The following is a 24,726-nucleotide window of genomic DNA, read 5'->3' on the forward strand; positions in this document are numbered from 1 at the left end:
ATTTGGCCCCTAGCCCTTTTGTCATTGTTTACCTCCTGTGATGAGGTTTAAAAAGTTGCTAAGATGTTTTGCCCCCTTTATGGAGGTATAAAAAGTCAAAGTTTCTCCTGAGCTAAGGTGTTTTGCCCGCTTTACTGAGGTTTAGAAAGTGAAAGTTTGTCCTGTCCGAAATATGTTTTGCCCCAAGTATGGAGGTTTAAAAAGTGAAAGTTTCATCTGTGCTAAAATGTTTTGCCCCCTTTATTGAGGTTAAAAAGGTGAAAGTTTCTCCTTTGCTAAGATCAAGGACGTTACATTTGATGTAACGTCCTTGCTAAGATGTTTTGCCCCCTTTATCGACGTTTAAAAAGTGAAAGTTTCTCCTGTGCTAAGACGTTTTGCCCCCTTTACTGAGGTTTAGAAAGTGAAAGTTTCTCCCGTGATAAGACGTTTTGCCCCCTTTACTGAGGTTTAAAAAGTGAAAGTTTCTCCTACGCTAAGATGGTTTGCCCCCTGCATTGCCGCCTTCAGCCGAGGTGACCAAAGGTCCAGTGCATTGTGGGACGTCCTTGATCCAACATGGCGGATTGTTTTGAAAGTGCTGGCGGTAGCTGATCAGTCCGTGCCTCGGGCGGTCCACTTCTGCGCTCAACTTCTGCTCTCTCTAGCAAGTAAGTCAACTATACAACTATCAAGTCATATGTAGTCGTTGTGTGCGTGTTGGGGGGACATATTGTGAGGAAATCTGAAGGGAGTGCCGGTCAGCAGACGATGTGATTTTTTCCTCATGCACATCTTTTTGAAAGGCCTGGGCGCAGAGGCGACTCATCTTCGCGCCGAGGCGCCCCGGCCAAAATCCAGATTCCCGCGCAATTTCTCATCCCACCGTCAAAATCTGCAACTTTCTGGGAAGTTTTGGGTGCTGGTGTTGAAGGTTTTTGAGGACATTTGGTGTAGATTTGTGTGAGATTTCGTTGGTTGAATCGGCGCCGTTGGCGGTGAGTCGGTAGGGGGTTGGGCCGTGGTCCCGGCCGGCCAGCACGGGAGGGGAGCTCCGGCCCAGCGCCATATGCACGGGCGGCGCCTCGACTGGCACGGGCCGGCCAACATGTAGCAGTGCTACAGTAGACACTCTTTCTCTTTCAAACGTTGTCATGTTTGCAGTGAGAGATTTTTCTCCCGAATCAGGACAAGGACCTTCGATTATTCTAAGGCTTTAGGTCACTCGCTACCTTACTTCACTTCACACGTTCATCTAACGTTACAGCAGGTATCGTAAGAAAACATGCACCAAGCACTATATCTTCGTCAAAGTAGCAACATACTTTCTTTTATTCGTGAAGGCACAAAGCTTGAGATGTTGGGACTTTTGCAAGTTTTGGTGAGATTTTGCTACCATGTCTTCTTTTTTCTTTCGTTCGAATCATGACCCCTCCCCCATAGGGACCCCCCTGCTTTTCCCCCCACCTTTGCTAGCCTCAGTGTATACCTGACACTCTCTACACACACTAGCGTGCTTGTACAACGTTAGACATCCAGCTGGCATGGAGGAATTAATAACGAAAACTTGTGCCAAAAGAGCCCAACCAGGAACCCCTGCTGTTATGGGTACGGATACAGTGTGGCACTAAACTAAAGATGGGAAGGCTGACAATGTATTAAATCTAGGTACAAACAAACAGAGGAAAAAGGAAAGGATTTAAGTGTTAGCTGGTTTGCTGAAAGTGAAAGTTGTTACTAAGTATTTTGGATGTCACAGGATGAGATGAAACTTGACTATCAGGTAGATAACAGAATTCACTTTCAGGAGAATATTTTCATCTGAAAAGATACATGTAACTTGTTCGATTGAAGGAATCTAGTTGACGAAGATGTGATGATGTAAGTACATGTAAGTTACCTAGATGGTTGTTGATGGTGTGAAGTGGTGTTGGAATACATCAGCCAAGCATGTCTTTTCTTTACCACATGGTGTACAACTGTGCTAATTTTCATTTGAATGGCTATTGTCGTGAATGAAAATGTGACCGGCGTAAACAAGTCTCAGGTTCTAACGGAAGTTTCAGAAACCACACGATTTTTCCCTGCCCGTGCGACAAAAGGTTTTGGGAGTGCATTAGACTTGGCGACAGTGTACCCAATTTGTCCCTGTTCTGGCCAAGGCGAAGGTATGTGAGAGTAAATTGGGACCAGCGACATTGTAAAAGAAGATTTCCCCCCACATCTGGCACGCGTATTTACTGGACTTGAGATGCCATGAAAAATTCCTGGCCACAGTCAGCGCCCCTCCGCTGCAGACTCTAATGGCATCTCTCCTATTACCCAGTCCCTAATCTCCATACATGTGGTAGATATCAGACGAAATAGGATTCTCTTCTCTATGCATCTCCCTGATTTATGCACCCCTGGCCCAAGCCCTGTGTATGTGTTTTTGTCAGGGAGTAGAAAGTCCTTTCATTCGGCTATTCAGGACCCAGTGGGCAGTATTTACTGATTTATTTGTATGGAGATTATAGATAGCAGAAGTACAGGCTGCGTAGTTAGTGTAGTGTCCCAGTATATAATTCCCCAACACCTGCCTGTAATACCTCTATATTGCTCGCATGCAAAAACGAATGAATTACAAGGTATTTTTGCCAGCTTAATGTGTGCAGAGGGGATTATTTTTTGCGATGGTAATGCCCTGTATTATTAAGTATGGTAAATTTCCTGCCGCGTATTTCGGACTTGATTATTGGGCACGGAGGTTTGCCACGTATGAGTGACAACGTCTTTTGTGGGCAAAGTTTGAATCTTAGCACCGCGGAACGTCAGACTTTTCTGAGGACTTACAACACTGTAACAGTTGTCGTAAATTTCAAAGTTGTCGAGTTTTATGGCTGCATTTTCTTTATGGGCAGTGCATTTTATTCCTCAGTGATTTCTATTTTTACTGCCTTTTGGCGTCCCAGCCTCTTCGCCCCTACCTAGTGGTCAGAGCGGCTGCAAAATGGATCGTCCAATTTCTACGAAATAAACATTTTCCCACCCTATAGAGCTGATTTGCATTCATTTTTATTCTCAGATATTATTCTCCATTCGGACTTTGAAGATGCAGCGGCAATATTTATTGTTAGATGCAGGACAGCATTAGGCTGGACTGTACATAAATCGGTCGGAAAGACCCGGCCGACTAAGCTAAGGGGACCCACAAGAGTAGCTGCCTTATTGGCAGAATGGTTATCAATAAATTAAGATACATATTTCACGGTACATGTATGTGTATGTATGACTAGCTGGACATGTATCCCTATTTGAGAGCAGTGGTCATCTATCGTCCCTCCGTCCTGCCCCTAATCCCCCATGTCCCACGGCACTTCATCATGCTTTCATATTCCGAAACATGCCCCAGCGCAAAAATATGATCTATATATTTTACGGCATACATTTTTATGAGGACTGGCCCTTGAATTAGGGTGGTTGTGTTTGGGACTTGCTTTCAATTCAGACCAATTTATGCAATCAGGGGCCGTTCCTGCACTTGTGCAGTCTCCAGTACCAAATGATTTTACATGTAGATAGCGCCCACGTTCCCGGATCTCTCCAAGTAGGCACTTTTATTAGATTCCATCTGTTGTTGTCTTTATCTTAGGCTATAATACATAAAGGGGGCAAAAGCAGTAGAGTTTGACATATGTACATGATAGAGCTATCTCTTTGTAGAAACTCATGTTAGGACAAGCCTGGCCAGAATATCCCTGTTTGTCCTCTTTTGTGGTTTATTTTTAATTATTTACACCTCGAACAGATGGTACAAAACACAAGGAGCTCCGGTGTTAGTGCCATTTACTTAATCGTCTCCAGAATTTTTATAAAATTACGGAAGAAAGCCTTTCTACGGGTATGAATTAATGATGAGGTAGTAAAGCTGGATGTGTTATAATTAAAGTGCAAAGTTATTAATACGGTTCTGTAAGGGAATTTCTGCCCTCCCGAGGGAATGAATTAAGACGGGGATACAGTGCCCGCCTTTCCAGGCTGACATATTCATCGCACAAAATTTTGTTGCATTGACGGACATAACCCTGGATGGGCAGACCAAATCCAGTGGAAAATTAATGTGATGGGCAGATAGGACCTGATTAAGGCGCTCCACCAGAATACAAAATGCAGCATCACTTCCAGGTGCTAAAGCTTAAGTAGTCTAACTACTTTATGATTGTGTGTGTTTAGTTTTCCAACTGCCTCCGGCCACTACTCAATATCGGTTTACTGATGGGGAATGAGTTTTGAATATACTCTGGTTCTCCTACGTTTTATTGTAACCAGAACAAGAAACTGATTACAAGAAGGACTGTAGTCCATGCCATTTTGTTATGGGTCACAGCTTTGAATGGTGTTATTTTTCTGTTTTTACATCCAAGACCAGCTTGGTTTATAGTTTTGGTTTATTTTGTATTCTCGTGGTCCCTTTTATGTATTCGTGTTGCAATCAGAAGGCATTGTACCTTTGCCTTACAATTTGTACCCTTACATGTGCAGGCAAAACCGTGTCTGATGAAGTTGGACAGTGGCAAAATTGTGTGTTAATGAACTTCACAGACTCCTGGCCAATCCCCCTCCCAAGGCACAGCCCAAGCCCTCTGTTGTTAATTCAAACCAGTCATATTTTCTCTGTGTAATCAGCTCTAATTTATATTTTGTGTCCAGTCCCATAAGACTTCTAGGTTTCAAACAGGCCGCTGCAACCGGCCGTCCTCGGGTTTCGGCAGCGAAGTTAACTCCAAGTTCGCGGCTGGCTCCGGTTGCCAAATTAGAATACCAGCCGCTGATTCATCACGGCACACACAAGTTTTCCCCCAAGGTATACAGCTTCGACCAGCATCTAATCTCTAGTTAAGAATTATAGAGCATGCATATCACTCTTTTGTAGCCCACCACTACCTTGTAGGGAACACAGCCCTACAATCAATTGTGCCTGGAGGCCTCCTCCCTTCACTCCTCGTGGACATCTGATATTTCCTGGGCTTGTTTTTCACTGTCATCTTTTGTCTTTTCCTCTCTCCACCAGCAAAGGCACTGCCGTGTCGGTCCCAGAGTACGGTCATCTATTTTTCCCGTCCACATTCCCATGGACGGTAACTGCAGCCCGCTGCTTTTACAAGTGAACTCCTATCCGATTTGATAGAGGCATCAAAATTATAAATATTTCATTGTGATGGAGTAGAGCCGGGCCTTATCGTTTTATCTTGCATGTGTATTTATGTAATTTCGGCCCTCTGGTTCTCTTCCCGTTGCCGTTATCAGGCATCTTGGCAAGCTGCAGGCACAATATGCAGATTCCAGTCATTTATTTTGCAGTGCTTGACTTTCTTATAGAGTCAATCCGGTATAAACCGTTGGAGAAGATGAGGGAAGAGATAGCTCGGGGGAGATTTTCTTGGGATGTCGTTGGGAGATCCGGCCTGATCCAAAGGTAGCAATGATAGATGGATCCTGTTATATCACACATGTGACAACATAAACAACAATCATGCAGAATTAACAGATAAGTATGACATAGATACAATCACAAGGTAGCAACGACCTGGAAAGGTATAGATTTGTTCGTCCTGTTGTTGAGATAAGCCTGCTGAACATTGTATATCTTTCAACTTTATTTGTTGATATGGGGTAAAACTTTCGGGTTGAATTGAAAATTTCTTGAGGCTAGACTTTGAAATATGAAATAAAATTTTTTTCCAAATAATTTCTATTGAGGGTTTGTTGAAGGAGTCAGTATTATATTCATCCCTCTGAGAGTCACTCTCTATATATCTATATCTATATATTTATATAATGTATAATTATTTAAATCTACTTTGCACAGTATCTGCAAAGTAGTACAAACTAGAAAACTGTTAGTTGGCATTGCAAAATGTAGTAAAATTTTTTTCTCAGAATTAAGCATTTTTCTTTTGTACATACACTGTACGTATTAAGGGAACAGTTGCCTTTTTTATATTTAGCTCTACAAGTCAACCCCCTTTTTTTCAACAGTATAAACTTCTGTTGTTGCCAAAGGGGATCAAGTTGCCTAATGGAGCTAGTGCCAAACTTCCAGTGAATTTTGTGAAATTGGAATTGTCACACTGAACTTTCTTTGCTACTCCAAAACTCTTAAGCCCATCAGCGTCCATTCCGTTATAGTGGATTAGATTTCACCTTTCTGTTTTGTTTGGAAATTGAGAGTTTCGTCCCTTTTAAGTGGGTAAAGAGGACTCCCACCTTTTGATAGACACCACAGAAAAATGTGAAGACTGAAGAGAATCTGAGAGACTGCTGTGATAATTACGTTAACTTTGATCCTCTGTGTTTACCACAAAACAAACAGAAAGGAAAGCAAACAGCCTTCCTACTTGGCCGGACCGTGAAATCAGCCCATTCAGGGGAGCCACCGGGAAGTTCACCCTTTGGAGGCTTGTACCTGTGAGAGAGTGCTGGTCGCCGCCCCACCCCTAGCATGGTTCCCACGGGACCTGTTGGAGCTACCTCTGTAATCAAGATGTTACCCTGGGTCAAATGGGGAATTTCCTGGTTTTTATAGCCTTATAAGCTGGTGTTTGAACCACAACAGGTCAAACCACAACATGGTCTCTCTCTCTCTCCCTGCTAGCACCCGGCCTGGCCACGGTGGGCTGTTTCAAGTCCACCTACACATGTTTTCCATTCTTCCCTCCAGATAATATGGGCTGTCAGACGGTTCCACTCGGCCAACTTCAGCGCCAACAATACAGCTTTGTCAATGTCCGAAGCCCAGCTTCTCTGGCCAGCCCGGCCAAACTGATGGTCCATGTAGCCTCCCTCATATCGTGTAAGTGGCGCTTCCATCAGGAAAGCACCCGACCGACAGTCGAGTTTTTATCTACCGGCGACGCACTCCAGCAGAGCTTATTAATAAGCAATTAAGTGTGATTATTACATTTAATGCTGTGTATTGAGGAGTGCGAGAGATTGGATATCGCTATGTTATTTGTCGGGAGAAAGTCCCCAAGGTATAACATAACGAATGGAGGAGTCAAAAACCGCTGTTAGTGATGTTTCTATCGAACCTTTGGTTTGTTTATTACCTGGTTACTATTGAGTGACAGGGAATTTGTTGAGGAATATCAAGGCCGTATCGTATATTTCATGTCAGGAAAAGTGGGAAGTTGTTGAGGAATAGGGAAAACGTACTCTTGTCGTGTGTGTGTGTGTGTGTGTGTTGTCTGTAATTGGTCCTTAGCTTGGCAGTTCTGTAAATTGGGCTTGCTTTTGGCTCATCAATCTCGAGACCCCATTGTCATTGCAGATTCACACACAAGACACCGAAACCAGCGCTTTCGCCGTTCTTAAGATGGTAATTCCTCTTCAAGTCTTACCTAGATGATGGGTCAAGTTATCGAGGGCTGGAATTTTTTTTAGAGGAAGCCTGCGGGATCAACAGAAAGATGAACTTGAAGGGAATTGGCAGGGCTGGGAACTCATTTGTGGTGGTAAAATGAATCATATTTCTACCGCTGGATGCTGGATGGAACAGTTTCTTTCATACACACGGCAATGGTAACTGGTAGAACAAGGAAATATAAAGCAAAGGCAGGGACTTTTTAGATCAGTCCTATTCAGTTCTGAAGGTCCTGTCAAGTGTTTTGTTACAGTCCCTTTGTGTGGTCTGTAAAAGCATAATGTCCACTTCGTGTTCTCTTCAGTCTGCTCACAGTGACCACGAGGCTCAAGCGGTGTGAGAGTGGCGAAAGTGTCCTTTCCCATTCTGCTGCCGAAAAAAATACCTTTCATGCAGTCACCAGCCAAGGTTGTGGAGTATTTTGTAAAGCTAACGCATCACCAGAAACAAGGCTGGGATTGGTCGACTCCGGTAATCTAATCATTTAGGAGGGTGGTGAAAGGTAGTCTATATATCATACTATGAGAGGATGTTTTGTTGATCGGTAAGACTATTATTATGCGTGGGAGAATTTACATGTTAATGTCAGTGACTAAAACTTACAAAAACACAAGCAAAAGTCTGCAGCTGGTAGTCATTGGAGCAATTGTCTCTCTTGCATGCAGATCTATCCTTTCCCAGCCCTGGGCTGGTGGCTTTACTCTGTAATTTTCTGTCTCACCAATCAATCTCTCCATCCACAAAATCCAGCCTGTCGTCCAGATCCAGGCTCAATCTGGTTTCGAACTTGGACCTTGGAGGAAATTTGGGAAGTTTTTGGGCCCCCTGGTTGAGATGAATGAGTGGCTTGGTGCGCGGTAAGACCACAGACTGAAGAAGGAGCTGAATCGAAGTTTCTCCCAGCTATCTGTCAAAGTAAAGCTGGGAAAGTTGCGCATTAACAGATCAGGCTGGTGTTCCTGTAGCAAGTTGCAAGGGTTGGGGAGTTGTGCTGCAAGGATGAAAACAGGAGAGATAAGGCATTAGAGTGGTGGAAATCACTCGCCAACAAGATGTAAGGGGGGGAAAATGTCATGGGTATTTGAGCACAAACTCCCAGTGTACGTCTGCACATATGGGTAAACTAAATAATGGGGTCGTCTGATGGGTGGACGCTGCCAGTGTACGTGACACGCTTGAATTCCTGGGAAGCGGAAAGCACCCCACCATCCATTCTACAGGCTCTGCCCGGCCGCAGAAATTGCATAATGATTTGTGTCTCTCCCGGTCGTTTGACAAATCCAGCCGTTTCAGGGGAAAGATGTGGCGTCAACAGAAGCCTCCATCTCGCCACCAACAATTTGGGAGGACGAAGGGAGGAAATGGGGCGGGGAGGGAGGAAATCAGGCGGTCGTATGTCCAGCCGGCTCCCTGCTGCAGCTTTGTCTTACCTGGTGGGGATGGAAGGGAAAAGATTGGTTTGTGTTGGGAGAAATGTAGGAAAGAAACCGGAAGTGTTTCCCTTGACAAAGGCAGAAATTATGTGGCATATAGTCAGTTGATTTGTAACATAAAAGTGGCAAGAAAGATTGTGTAGCCGCACATGTAGGTCCCTGTGGGGAAGGGCAGTGTTAGAGGTGTTAAGTTTGTGGAGCTATGCGTCGCCTTTCTTCTGGCCCTCCCCCCGGAGTCGGGACGGTAGACGTGGCGACTGTGAGAAGCGCTGCGGTGCTGATCATCGTCTCTCCGGTGTCCTCATCATCCCCACTGTCACTCATCGTTATGTTCTGCACTGATGACAAGCTCAGATACAATGAGGCAGTTTGCATGCACAGAGCCCCGGCCACAGTCTCCCTGGTAGCGTTCAACCATGTTGGATTTGTGTAAAACCCCTCGGAGGATGCGCCTCTGTAGGCCGAGCGCTCGGCTCATTATTTTGGCTGCCGGCAATCCGGGGATTTGGCGAATCCGCGTTTTGCTTGTTAGTTATCCCCCGCTTGTCGGAGTGTTTCTATTCCCAGGAAAGACACAAACAATGATGAATGCAGGTTTGGCCTCCCAATTATGAGAGCCTCTGCCTCCGGGCAGTAGGTTCCTCGCATTTTCCTCCTTAACAGGGGGAGGTGCGATTTTTACTACATGCAATTAAGGAAATGGGCGATAACGACCCGGGAAGGCCTTCCTTCCTACAATCAAGGGAAGCATTAAAAGGTACAGTCCATCTGTGGAGATAAAAGCTTTGGCGTGAGGTTTGCTTGCCCTACTGCTTTTATTACTTTCTCCAAGGTTAACTTGTCCCTCCTACCTTGGAAATGACATTGTACCAATTATCCCATAAGCTCAGTAGAAAGGCGGGATTGTTCTATGTGGTGAAGTTACCCAGGCAGGGGTTCCACCACGAGTAGGGAGAGTGTCTGCCTCCCTCATTTGAATATGAACAGGGGTATTTTCCCCCATAAATTGCAGTAATTATTCCGGATGAATGGAACCCCTGCCTGAGTGTGTGTAGCTGGAAAGCGATGTGGACACCGCCGCCGAGAAATCACGGCACAGGAGGAAGCCATTTGCCCGTAATCTCTGGCCGTATTTAGCGGGAGAGTTCCTCGGGTGTGCTGTACAAACCCTGCAGTGGACATCTGCCTTGTGTGCAGGAATGTGATTTTTTCTGTCTCCCCGGCAACCTCCACAAGTGTGACTTACTCAGGTAGGGATTCCTTACTGATGTTTGAAAGTGTAAGACCTCTCTCCTTCCCGGAACTGATTGATAACGTTAATCATTAACATTGTTCTGCAGCTTTCTCCATGTTTCTTTCAAGAGAGTTGCTTGAGGAATTTTGCCGGTATCACAAGCAGTCCATGGAGTAATGATTAAAAGTAGTATATTTATCTTGCAGACCACCCAAACCTCTCTCATGTCTGGCCCTATACGTGCCTTAGGCTATTGTTGGGGACTGAAAAGGCTTATAATGCCCGGCATTGACCAACCAAAATAGCAACGGATACCGCTCTTTTGTGGTGGACTTCACCGAAATCATTTTGCCCGACGAGTCTCACGTGAAATTCTGCTGTAACGTAATACATTACATAGAAGGGAAATGAAACTGGAACAGAAAATAACTCATAGTCATAGGAGATGATGTTACTCTAAATGTATAGAGAGTACATATTCCTTGACACTGGTATATATTACATGTACATGAATCTGAGTTGTGTTGAATCCAATATGAATTATGATTCAACAAGCTGTATACGCTTCTTATTTAAAGTACTGTTAAGAGGTTATGTTGAAATGTATACAAATGCCCTTATATAACACCAAACAAGGCACACAACAATGCAATTCATTAGCACTAAACACTTCTAGCCCTGAAGCACTATATTACAACAGATGAAATATTATGATTTGGTCTTATGTTAAATCTTTTTTTTTGTGTACGTGAGGCAGGTTTATCTCATGTTATGAATTAAGGCATGAAAGTTTCAGTGTCATAAAAGCAATTGCTGTGTTTTCTTTGCACAGTAGTATATATACTGTATGTATTGTCGAAAAGTGCTTTGAGTGAGAAGTTTCTCTACTTTGAACTATTTTCTGTTTATTTTTGTGTATATACCAGTTCAGCCTATATTTAGACTAGAGCATCACATTTTGTGTATCCCAACCAGGAAGTTGAGGTGTGTACCTGTTGGCTATCAGTGTCTATAATCTGTTAACTGTTACACAATATGTGTATGTATAGGAAGGATCAGCTGAAGTCTATTTATATAACAACAGTGGTTTGATAGATGTCTGATATGAACAATATTGTCTTGTCTATACTGGTGTTAGCAGGCTTACCTGACCACTGTCATTCAAGACTAATACCCACAGGACACGGTAATGTAAACTTTGTGTCTTTGACTCAGCCAAAGAAAAATAAACAGGGGGATGGGGACTCCAGGCCAAGATATTGTGTGATGGGCTTTGGTCACGATTCGTGTCTAAAGACAGTCACAGCAAACGTGCTTGCACTTCTTTGACCTGAAAGAGGTGTTATAGTTCATTGCAAATCTTAAAAAACGAAAAAATATACTACTACTTATTACTACATTGTATATAATCTTTGAATAAAGCAACAGTATCACTGAGAGTCAATGAAATAAGGGAGAACAGTAGTTTTTATGTTTGGTACATGTTGTGAGATAGTTTGATATAGTTGTGATATAGAATGTTATATTATGAAAAAATATCTTTGTGCTCTTTGATTTTTGAGTTTTTTAATCAATTATCAACCATTTCTCTTTTTGTAATCAGAGGATCCAGTTATTATGACGTCAGTTTAGTATTTTAGTTTCATTTTTCCTCCCAGAATTTATTTTGTCAAAACCATATTTTTGAAATTGGCTTTAACTTAGATTTAATATAAGACTTTTAACTTAGAGAACTTTCATGTATAGTGTCAGGTGTTGACATTTTCTTCAGGACAATTAAGTTTCTAATTCAGATGACTTGAGTTATGGAACTTGAAAACTGTTGAGCTATGGAACTTTTTTTATGCAGAGAAATTGGATGTAATTGGCTATATATATATCATACAAAGCTATTAGTATTACTATAACACTTCTGTTTAGTAACCTGGACTATAGATAAGATAAGAAATATCGCCAGTAAGTAACAATGAAGTTTTACTCAGCTATTACAAACTGTAAAGAAACATTTACAATACTACAATTGAACTAACATGTAGGTAGTCTTGATTTAGTGTTAGATAGCTTTCAGTATATGATATAAATCAAAATTAAATGGTATAGGTGTGACAAGTCATTAAGTGTGTAACCAGATACTCTGTGCCTTCAGAGCAGGTTTGTTATACAGAAGGGTGGCTTTTCTCATTAACCAATATATAATTAACAAATTATACTTTGAGATGAATTGTAAACATTTTATGTATACTCAAAATATTAAGTCTGCCTGTCCCTTTTTTGTTGTTGTTGCTATTTTCAGGAATGGAGTTAAGAGTTTGTTTCAAGTTGACATGTGATTATAAATGTTGAAAGACTACTTATGTCAAGAATGCGTCCTCTTGTCATATTACCCTAAGGGCTCGTACAATAACTCTAAACTCCACAGATGGCCAGATATCAGTAAAGGGGTTCTACAATGCTGGACGTCATGTGTGCAGGTGCATTATGTGTGTCAGATTGACATTAGGGCACCCAGATTTCTTATCCCAGATGTAGTCTACACCCACACCCTCAAAGGTACCTTTTTTCTGGACTTTTTGGAAGGAAAGAATTGTAGAATTTTGAAACTACCACTTGCATGTTTGTTTAGACCTTTATTTAGTCTGGAAATGTTATAATTAATGAAAGGTCATAATCATTTGAAGAAAACTACAATTTGTTCAGGTGAGAACTAATCATTCCAAATGGTTAGGTACATTGTGTATAGAACTGCTGATCGAAAATAAGTAGGTTGAAAGTACACATTGTAGTTCTGGAAAGCTGGTATTTTGTCACTTTGCAAAATTTTAAATAGTTTCTAAATGGAAAAGAACTCCAAATTGCAATATGAAAGGCAATAAAACTGCTAATACCATTAAAAGGTATTTCACAGTTAATCTGTGGGCTTTCTTGTCCCACTTTATAACATGTATCTCTAACTGGAATAGCTGTGTTTGCATCAGAATTTATCATGTATAGATGGTATGCATCGTAAATGACAGACAAGTTTCAGTACCTGACTGAAAATAGCATATCAGGAGGAGAAGTAGAAAACAGAGACCAGAAGTTGATGGTATACTACACCTTTAGCTCTTGTGATTGCCAGTTCTTGCCTGATTCTTTCCATTACTCCTTATTTATAAGGCTATTTATCCGACTATACATAGATGCATCTTCCATTTGTCCCAGTTACATACATTTTCACAGTGCTTGTTTCCAGACCTGCCCAGAATAAATCCCCCTGCCAACCTGGAAAAGGCTTGTTTACTCCTGTCATTTACAGGCTTGTTAATTGTCAGTTTTAATCCTACATGTGCCACAGCAATGTAGAGCAGGGGCCAGTGACGATCCCTGTCTCTTTTGGATGACATATCTCAGTCCAGAAATGTCAGCTTGGTCTGACAAGCGAAGCTTCACAACTGCACCCAGGATGGCGTTTAGCGCGGGGTCCTTGTGTGTAGTGGAGTGGTGTTGGTTGATTGTGATTTGCTGGCTTTGCTGGCTGTCTAGCCTCAGCCCTGTTCAGTTGAATTACGGAGTCCATCCATCTTCTCCCCCTCTAACAAGCCAGAAGGATCCGCAGAGCTCAGGCTGTTTTCTCCCAGTCCCTTTGATTTCTCTCCTCACTAAGGGTATCTGATTACATCCGAAATATGTCATCTATTAATTTAGCTGAAGTGCCTTATCAAGATTAGATAGGACAGAGCTTTATTGGTGGGCCTGGCTTGGCAGGCTAGCCGGCAGTTCCAGATGTGGGCAAAGTCTCCCCTGTATTTGATCCTCCCTCCCTCTCTTCTTGTTCTCCCCTCTCAAGGCTGTCTCTAGCAAACAACCAAATGTCTCTGGCTGCCGTTGGGCTTGTAATGGTATCTCTACAGCGTACTAAGTCTGTCAGGGCCCTAACAGAATCATTCTGATGGCCCAGCCATTGGTTATAGCGTAATAGCCAAGCAAATCTATCTGAAATCACCGGCACCGGAACATTTATTGACTGCCGGCCATGTACAACTTACAGAGACAGCTATCGACTCTTTACAAAATAATGAGAAAATATTGGCATTGCGGGTCTCCATGTGGAAAGAACCGGCATCCGCAAACACTTTTTTTCCATAGAAGTATGTTTGCACGTTTATTGCCGTCACTTTTCCCCGATATTTTTGTCGTTTCCATAACCCTGCGTTTCGATCTCCCGTTGGTAACAAGTTCGTCATGGCGGTAGGCTCAAAGGAAATCAAAATTTTTGGTCGGGCCTTAAATATTTAAGACCTCTAAAAGATTGCATGTCCTTGTTTTCTTCATGCCACCTTGCCTTTGTGATGTATGGATTTTCCACCAGTCCAACGTCGACCAATAGATAAGCGATGCAGGCCATCACGACATCGCTAAGCAGGGTGAACCGTCCTGCGTCTACCCTTGTAGGGAAAGCTTTTGAAAATCCAACCAACCACCACGTGGTGACCCCGCCGTGACCTGAAAACTTACCTCCTCACCCAGGTCAGCATCTTATCTGCCCCTATTGTCAAGTTGAATATCATGGGCAGGGGTGTTGGTTCAAGAGGGCAGTGTTCGGGCCAGGAGTTCCGCAAATAGTAACAAGTGGAGGAAATTGTCGGTCAGGAGGTTGTGTTTATGTTGTAGTGACCTTAGATGTATGAGAGCTGCCCCAAGGCTGAATATGTGTCAGAACAAGGGGGCTACGGGGTTCACTGCAGGTCACAGCCTCCTGGCTGACCCCTTTACCTGCATGGTTTGATACTGGCCAAACCTGGATGAGAGAAAACAGGGCAGACAGCGAACAGGCATCTCTGTTTTATCCATGGATAGGGGCAGAGTTTAACAGCAGGGTCCACATTTAGAGCAACAGAAAGGAAGGAGTAAGGAATTGTCAAAACAACACTTGTTTTCAGGCTTAGTGTTGAGGAAAGACTGGTGTTTCTCCTTGTCTTTTTGGTGGATCATGCTGGCACTTGAAGCCAATACATGTACAACAGTAGAAAGTAAGATGTTGCAGTTACTTGAGACAATTTTCAGTTTTTTCTCTTTTCTTAGTTTAGTAAGATATTTAGAGAACTCTTGTATTGATGTAAAAGATGTTTCTAATTGAAATGTTTACAATGAGTTTGATGGGTTGACCCGTACAGTTGTTTGTCCTTGACCCGTTGTAGTTTTTGATCTCTGGAGGAAAAGGTTGCCTACAAAGAGAAATGAAAACATTTACAAATGTTTCCCTCTTAAAGATTTTCCAGAGAATATTTATCAGAATGAAGTATTGTTGAGAAACATCTTCCCTTTGTATCTACCAAACAGATCCTCCACACAGATGACTGCCTATTATTTGGGAAACACTGTAAACCCCAAACACTCCCTTTCAAATGCAAGACACCCACTGTAAAGGCCTCCCCTTGTAAAGATGACAGAAGGTGTCAAAGATGGACTTCCCTGAATAGAGGGGGTGGGTTTACATTATCACTTAAAGCACTCAATAAAAGCCAATATCTAGAGGGTGGAGCACTATAAAGCAGTGGAAGAAAAGAGGTGTGAAGAAGCTCTATTTATCCCTCCTCCTCCATAGGGGGGCTCTTAGTATTGAGCATTGTCACTCCCCTATAACATGGCAATGGGGGTCAGGCTTTGTATGGTAAACAGTTAACCTTCTTATGACTGACATGTACCTCTTTAACCTTTAGAATGCTAAGGCTGAAGGAACAGAAGTTTTTGAAACCTTATATTTCGTTTCACTTGCTACTTTTTTTGTAGGAAAGAAATATAGTGATCTGGAGATTGAAATGATTTTGATGAAAATAAGAGAATTTGATAAGAAAAATGGTTTCTAAGCCAAAGCAAGGTAATATTGTGTATAACATTAAACGTCCAGTTGTCTTGAAATCAATTTTAGTATATTGATTATATAAATTCGCACATGTTTTGAACTGATAAGTATGAATGGATAAGTGTTGCTGTGTTTTTGTTTGATAAGAATTGTAGTGAGTCGTACGCGTGAGATACATGTAAGCAGGCAATCAAGAAAACTGAATTTTATCCATTTTCCTCATATGATAACATGAACAAAATGGAAGAAAGCAATATAATTGGGAGAATTTCAACATCTTGTTTAGTATTGTTTACCAAGATTTATAGAAACATGATGTCCTCGTCTTTACTCTATGATGAAAACTTGGTCATATGCATACATACAACTATTATAAAACTGTCTATTTATAAAGTTCACTTTGTTGACTGCATTATAAAACGCAAAGTGTTACTTCTCAAAGCTCGGTTTTGCAAAAAATAGACAAACAAATTAACAAACAAAAGACAATTGAGGGGACTGATAGAATCTCATCTTTATTCTATGTAGAAAAGTAACCATTTTAAAGACATGGTTGATTCTTAATCTTTGTGTCAATGAAAAATTATCTTAGAGAACACCAATATGCTATCACATTGGCGAGGCAATTCTTTTGTTACTATATTTAGATTACAAAATTAAACATACCATTTGTTAACTATTACTTCACTATTAGGTATACAAAACTCTCCAGCCTTGTCCCTTGTATGACACCTGTCCAAGATTGGGGCCTTGCCAGGTTGGGGACACCATGGACAGGGGAGAGCCCCTTGTGCATTCTAAGTGCATGCTGCAGGCATTTAGGTCTTTGTACCAAACCTACTTGAGCAGACTTGGATTAGCTGATCGATGTTGCAGATGAAAGTTGTATAAGCCATGAGCGATGATGAGACCATCGCACCCAACAAGGAACATACTTCCGAAATTCATCTCTATTGCATCTTGCATATCAATACAAAAGTATAGTATAAGTTGCCATATAAACATTATAAATTTTCATATTTGGTTATGCTTGAGGCAAACAAATCCAAAATGTTGATAATGCATGTACATTGGTGAAGGTAGACACCCTTCCAAAAAAGAAATGTAAATGATATTCATAGACAAATTCATCTTGAATTGATCAAGGGTATGATTTTATGCATAGACAACAGTTGAGTAGAGGAAGTAGAGGTGAACTTTAAGAATTTGTGTGAAAATTTTTGTCACAAAAATATGTTTGGAGATGGTGTTAGTGTTAGTTCATATGCTGAATAATACCAACATGTAGTTCAATTCTATTTGATGCTTTAACTACTAGAGTGAAAAATTCAGCCTATAAACAAATTAACAGAAATGCGATATAATTATGTGGAAGGGTCTTCGCCTGATTTGACGGAGTAGAAAATTTTAGGTCTGTGTCGGAGCTGATGTCCTGAGTATCGATTAAATTCTTGGCCAGCGATTGCTTTCTTATCCTATTATTAATGATTAACATGCCTTGATTTAGTCCCTGTCCCAGTAGAGCACTGGTTTTTCCAATAACGAGAGCATAGAATACTTCCTGAAATATCTCTGCAACTAGGGCTGGGTACCTAATACCTATAGCTGTGCCTGTAAGATTGTTTAGGTACAGGTGTAAACATCTTGTGTACATGTACCTGAACTAACTAAAGCACTGGTGGACACCACTTTTTAGACTTAAGATAGGTAAAAACCATCTTGAAGATGACAATTTCGATAATCTTTCAGTTGAGAATTGAGAAGATAATCAATTAGAGTCTTGAAATAGGATTTCAGTTTAAGTATTTATCATCTAGTTTCTTGAGTGTATTTTATTTGATTCTAGTTTTCTTGAGGATGAGTCAAAAATATAATTGCTTATAGATTTTTCTCTTGATATATGCATAAGAATGCAAACAAAGACATAACAGTAATGTGACAATGGTGGCAAATGGTGAAACACAAATATGGTATATAGAAACGACAAGTTAAAACCTGAAGTTTCTTTACCATATTGCCAAAAATACTAAAAACAGCATTCACTTATATGTAAGTGACAAGCTGGTTACATGTATCACTACACATATATTACATGTATGTTTACTGCATGTACATTTGTATTCACTTGTGTATTAAAGCACTTATAAGTTTGTATTTTCCTGTATGTAACACTTAAAACCTCCAGTTGTTAATAAACGGTTACATATAATGGACAGGATATAGTAATATTTACAAAGAAGTAGAAGTAGACTATTTTTAGCTATAATGAGAGTTATAATTCTAGTGACACTGAAGAAGAGTGATAGACGTCACTTGAATCGTCTGGAAGTGAATCTCTGTTTTTATCCAGTTGTAGAGATTAAATTATACAGTTTGAAAACTGTTAACCTGGATGTCTAACCCTCTTAAATATAATGAGAATTATATAATTTAAAGACTGTATCATCTATCAAATACCCAGAAGTAAAATTATTCGTAGATCAATATGAATAGGATAACCACTTGTATGTACTAATGGGTTTTCACATCTAAGTTGTGTTAAAAGATTGTTGTAGCCTGAACATTCAGTAAGCCACAGTATGCCTAACTCGATATGTAAACTGTAGGCAGACCTTGACCATCACTATAATAGGCTCTTGCTTACTTTGATAATAAACTTCACCAAAAGTATTTGTCCCCTGCTGGCCAGTTAAATTGCTTCCCTCCCCAAATCAGCTTCCTGCTAATCTCCCAGATTATCCAAATTTATCCATTATTACATTTTCAGCTTCCTTAATGGAAAACACATTTGGAAGTGTTACAGTAGAGTACCTTGCGTGCGAGATGCCGGCCCGTTCATGTAGGGATTTAGTCCACGGAATTTTACCTCTTGGTCTACATTTCAACACTGATTCGCAGCAGAGAGATTGAAATATTGAAATTTGTGGGGAATCACAGAGAATGAAGTTCCAAACTTCCTTCAGTATTGGAATGTCATTCGTATGCCTGTGAGATGTGTCTAGTCATTCTCAGATTTGTGGAAGTCATTAAATCTATTGTAATGACCCCTGAAAGTCTTGGATTGTATCATTTTTATGACCATGGAAAGCTATGGAATTCCTTTCTTGAGTTTATTGCAGATGCTAAACTCAAATTTCAACAAGAATTCTTATACAGCAAAAAAAGATTTAGTTAACTGTTCCATGCATTTCAGAGAATGAATTCTGAAAAGTCCAACTGTGCTATGAAGATATTGCTGGAAATGTTTTGTCTGCAGAGATAAGTAAGTATTTGAGGCTTTTGAATGGAAAGAATTGCGGCATGGCAACGTCAAAGAAAACACATCTTGTTTTAAGATATACAAAACTTTCAGCACTTATAATAAAAGAATCGATAAAACAACAGAATAGTGGGCATATGATATGCGTTGTAGTGTAATCTTCGAATGCTACTCATAATCTTCATCATCAACCTTTACTTCATCTTAATAGTTAGACAGAGATATATTATTGGTGAAAGTTGTGCTGTATATGTTTCATATGTTGGTCCATATCTAAGTGCAAGTATGTATATCTTGGTGTGATTTTGTACTGGAGAGTGTGAGTGCTGCCTCTCTGTCCATGAGTAAGATATATGGAATAGATTCCACCGTATCGGGGCGCGTATAAATGTAGCTACCAGCAATCGTGCATGCTGTCCCGCGAAAATGTTGCGATACCATCGCTCTGTTAAACGACAAACGGACTTGGCCCGGCCATATCAGAAACAGAAATCATTTGGGATTACTTTCAACACCCTGAGCCAGCCCAACTGCCAAAGTGACTGGCCTTATCAGATGCACAAATTTTTCATGAGGCATAATTTGCTCTCTTCCGATTCGCTGATAGTGTTTTAATCTTGTTTTTGAAGCACTCGGACAAATTTAGGTCACTATATTGGACAAGACTGATAAGCTAGGGGCTTGCCTAGGCATTGTTCAGGTGATGAAATCATAGAATCATTACACTTATATCTGTGTTACCAAAGGGACAGTAATGGCCCAATATTCTCTTTCCCCATTGTTTTTCCTCTATTGTGTGCTAAAATACATGCTGTATTTCAGATTGATGTCACACATCAGTTGATTGATGTATTGTTTATACATAACTATAGCATTTTTTTTTTTAAAGATTTAGTTTACAGTTACAGAGTATACTTAAGAAAGTATGTTCGCTTTGATTAGAAAATGATGTAAGAAATGTACTTTTAGTAAAAGTTGCAACAGTTTACTTTGCTAAATTCTCTAAACTGCTAGCAGCTGTGTATAGTGGGGGGTATATGTTAGTTTTTGGCCAAACAATCGGCACTTAAAAAACTGTCCTCCCACTTTCTCCAGCATGAATGCCTGCCCTTGCATCTGTGATGCGAACCTTTCCCGTCCGTCCAGCTCCCAGACTTGGACGGTGAGAAAAAGTGGCCACCATTTTTCACCCATTGAAAGACGGCATTCCTGCAGGCCATTGAGGCTGTGTTTTGGTTGATCACCGTCAATGTCTTTTCAAGGAATCGAGCGCGGAACCATTCATCCTGGTTTCCAGGGTGTCAATGTCCCTTTCATTTCCAATTGAAAAAAAATGATCCTCTTTAACTAGCTGTTTTGGGCAACAATCGTAAGAACAATGCCTTTATCCTTGGTGTGAATTCAAAAAGAATTCCCCTTGGTATTTTATTGTGCGGATGTGAGCTGTTATGCTTTATTGGCGGTGGCACGTCCGCCGTTAGCGAGCCACTTCTCCGTCTTTCTCGGCACCGTTTCCGCGTACTGGCAAAACGGGGGGAGGAGTGACCTTTTCTGGTTGGCTCTCTGGACAGTGATATACACAGTGCATCTGGGCTATGCTGATTTATGGAGGGAATACTCATAAATTGTTGCACGGAGGGATAAATGTGTGAATTACCGTGTTTGCCGGTGTAGCCAGCCCGCACTTAAGGACCAAGATGTCCACGCATGTGTGTCCCGCTTTGATACCGGGGTGTTTTATCTGACACTGTCACAAGGCTTACCCTAATCGCCAAGGGAGTGAAGTTTGTAGTAAGAAACATGAAAGTGTGGACGGAAGTGACAAGCAAGATATGCCCTTCTCCTTTCAAGTGACAGTTGACAAGGGTGCAGTAAGCCGGCATGGCATGCAACAAGCCCCGCACGCAGGCTCCCTCCCTCCCGGCTACCAACGATAAAAATTTGATGTTTCCGTATTTTAGTATTATCACAACCTCTTGCCTTGACAGGGAGATTTAAAAGGAGATGAATTACTGGTGTGTAGGGCATATCGCCGACTCTCCCCTCCATTTCCCTCCTTCCTGCAAGGCAAATGCATTGGCTCTTCCCCCATGATCCATACAATTCTTTATCTCCCGTCTCCTGCCTAGGCTTTTTTCCAGACGACCAGATTCTTTCAACAACCGCAATGAGGGCTATTGCCAGCTCTGCTCAGCTGGCTGGGGGGAGAGTGAGGGATCCCTCAACTTGTGCAGGCTGTTTACATACTGCTGACCCTTGACCCCGAGCCTACTGTATGGTGGGAGTAGAGTAGTGGCTAGTTGGACAGTCCCTCTCTCATCTTTACCATTGTAGTTAGCAAGGGCACCAACAGATGTCCTGATTTACTCCAGTTTTCCTGGCAGGGCACTGATCAGCTCTAGTGGGACACAAGCCATGGCTTCCATAGAACCTCCCTGTGGAGTCAGAGCTTTGTATACATGAGAGTCTCCGACATGTGTGAATGGGTGCAGTAGTATGGGGACTCCCGGTTTGGGTAAGTTGTGAAATTTACTAGGCGTTATATTTGATACGGCCGTCTGCGGTGTTCAGCCAATGGTGCCGAGCACTCGATGCGGCACGGTCGGTAATAGGCAGGGAGCAACATGTAGCCAGTTTTGCAGGCAACATGGCATTGCTTGCTCACAGTTGACCCCTCACCTCGGCCAGGCACAATGGGCACTGTTTGTGTAGTGTAGCAGAGTCTCGGGTCACGGCTATCTGTCTGGTCCACTCCCGTATGCGCTGGACGCTCCTCGGAAGCGCATCTTTCCTTGTTGTCTCCGCATTATGAATGATTTATACCCGGGCGATGAGAACGTTGATAAAACAGGACAGTGTCGGGGTCCACCGTGAATCGGCAATGTGAGCGGCGTCTCAATGCGTGCGATTTATTTCACGGCGAACCGCACACCGTGCCAAGCACGGGAAGAAATTTCCTAAGAAATGGCAATTTTATGGGTGCTTTCATATTGTCAGTCAACAGATAATCATCGGAGATTGGGGCAGTTCATTCTGTCGTTGCCGGGCCCGATGCTTCCTGGCAATAACCCGACATCCTCCCGATTGAAATTTGCCCCCTGTCCGTTGTTGCAGGGAACCGAAATATTGCCAAGGTACTAAATTACAACAGTGACATGTTAATACGAGTTATTTGTGCGTCGGCAGATTGTGTTTTGGTATTCATACAGACGGGGAACTCCCACAGTAGATATTTTCCAGCAGAGTTTCGGGCACCCTTGTGTCCAATATCCGCGTGAAGAACACTCGCTTGATGTGTTTTATCCCGGCCAGCATCCAATACAATCTCCATTATTCCCAAATATATCTCGGGTAATGTGTGCAGGCTTAGTTTTATATGCGTTCCTACTCAATTTTGATGAAGCTGCCATATTTTTGGCAAAGTGGTGAGAGAGAGTGATGGCAACCCTTCGGGCCGCACTTTTGTCCAAAATGCTACGCCTTCCCCTCCCAGCGACGTTGGCACTCTATCCGAGCGCCAATCGCCGTGATTGGAGTGCAGGGTTTTCTTCTTCTGCCACAATTTCCCCGGCTCCGGCGGAATTCCCCGCTGTGAAGATCTCGAGCCATTAAAGATAATCTGGGCCAAAATGTGCCGGCGTATTACTATGCATAATGTGCCGGCCGGCCCGTGATATAGCTTTATGATATAATGACACCTTTCAGCACAATCCTGATGGGAAGGTAAACACGCTTCCCATCGCATTTTCATCCGGTCTTTTTACCACCGCATCACTTACCTACAATTTTGGAAGGCAGGCCGCGACGTGTGCCAAAGATGTACGTAATCCCCCGCACCTTACCTTCATCCCCCGCTCATTATCAGAATTTTGGGGCTCTGTATTATTTTAACCCAGCCCTCCCCTCAGTTTGACATACATTTGTCATTATCCCCCCTATGAGGCACTTTTAGGTGCATGAGCTTGAAAGGGTTTTACTTCGCCACTCTACGGGGAATTGCGCTTGCACGTTTTCGGACGGTTTGACAGTGATAGACAGTGCCATTTCAATTCCCCAAATTCATTGGGTTGTACGGCACATTTATTCTGCCAAATGTCCAAACTTTAATGTGCTTTCTGTTTGTTGTTTGCTGTTGCGTATTGCCAACTAATCCGACTTTGCACCGTCTAAAGAACTGTTTGTTGAAATAACTCTTTGAGAAAGAGAAGGCAAAAGTTTCTCTGGCTCAGTGTACTGTATATGTACTGCATTGGAGTGGGTATTGTTTGGTAAACTGCCCCAGGCTAGCACCAGACAGAAAGAGAAGATTGGGTTACTTCCCCAGACATTCTTTGGGACAACAGTTGTATTGAATGACTTAATTGTAGACTGCCTGTCATGTTGGAGCTGGAGGGTTGTGTGGGCTTGGAACTCAGTACAGCCGACGGCTTACACAGGCGGGGTTGTTTAAATGTAAAGGGTGGCGGCCACAGCTGATGCGGCCAACCCGCCAATATAATGTCCAGTCCCGTCCACACTCTGGTTGCACTGTAATAAAATAGCCTTCATGCACGGCCAGTCAAGAATTAGACCGGGATCCTGCCTATGGGGCCATTCTGGTGGCTTAGCTTGGAACGTTATCCCGGCCCAAAATGTGCAAATTAATTTCTGCGGCTTGCAGGTTGGAGAGGGATTGTCGGAGTAAGATCTATGTTCAGATATCCGATCCTGTCAGCCAGACATGGTGCTGCTTTGTTCCGCAAAGCAAAAGTCATGTATGTGTCCAGATGGGTCATATCTGCTGTTGATATATGAGACATATGGAGGGTCCTGATACGTGCCAAATTGGAAGTTTTGTTCTTCCAGATCGTCTTGCATTTAAAGTCGTGAATCTTGTGAATCAGATGTACCGACATTTTCATGTGGAAAACTATGGCGATGCGATAACCCTTACAGTTACACAGTACAGTACAGGCTGTGCTAAGGGATAGCCTTGTGGGAGCCCAGTCTGGGCATTACAATTATTCTGTCCCCATTGCAAGGTAAGACCTTTATCAATATTATGTAGATATTAAATCTATAGCCAGCAAATGTTGGGGAGTGGGTCTGATTTCTCAGGAGGAGCCTCGGAGCGCGCTGCTCGGCAAATGATATTGCCGTCTCCTGTGGCCCACACGGTACGGTACGTGAACCTGGAAATTGCAGCCGAACGACAGTACACGATGTTTTGTGGCTGTATCGGAACGATGTACCATATCATCCATTTTCAGGAAGATTTAGTCCCGCAATGGAAATGCTCGTCCGAGCAAGGAAAGTGATGAAGCACGTGCAGATACAATTATTATGGAGCCCTGTGCGGACAGGGCTCCATCCGTCCCCGGCTACACGTACATGCGGACTCCCTCTATTATCAGACACCGTGCAAACCTGAGCCCCAGAACCTGCCAATGGGACTTTCTTTGCCAGGCAGAAAAAATATCCAATTGCTCAGCCCACCCGATCCCAGATAGACTTATCGGCCGGCGAGCCGCTGCCTTCTGCAGGGATCCCACAATGGTAAAAGATTGCTGCTGTCCAGCTCGATAAGGCCCATTAAAA

The 24,726-nt window shown here is 42.3% G+C and overlaps 1 protein-coding gene across 3 annotated transcripts in view; it reads left to right on the plus strand.

The window, feature by feature from the left end:
- Window positions 1-526: 526 nt before the first annotated feature.
- Window positions 527-24,726, plus strand: part of LOC118414566 (fidgetin-like protein 1) — a 106,329-nt gene continuing 82,129 nt past the window's right edge. For 2 of the 3 annotated variants that reach the window (XM_035818687.1, XM_035818686.1), the window contains exon 1: window positions 527-650. The gene's annotated coding sequence lies outside the window, so the exon portion shown is untranslated. Of the gene's footprint in view, window positions 651-21,510; window positions 21,665-24,726 lie in introns of those variants that run through there. The other variant, XM_035818688.1, reaches the window with a different exon arrangement.

This window comes from Branchiostoma floridae, chromosome 4, assembly GCF_000003815.2.
Source record: "Branchiostoma floridae strain S238N-H82 chromosome 4, Bfl_VNyyK, whole genome shotgun sequence".
NCBI classification, from domain to species: Eukaryota; Metazoa; Chordata; class Leptocardii; order Amphioxiformes; family Branchiostomatidae; genus Branchiostoma; species Branchiostoma floridae.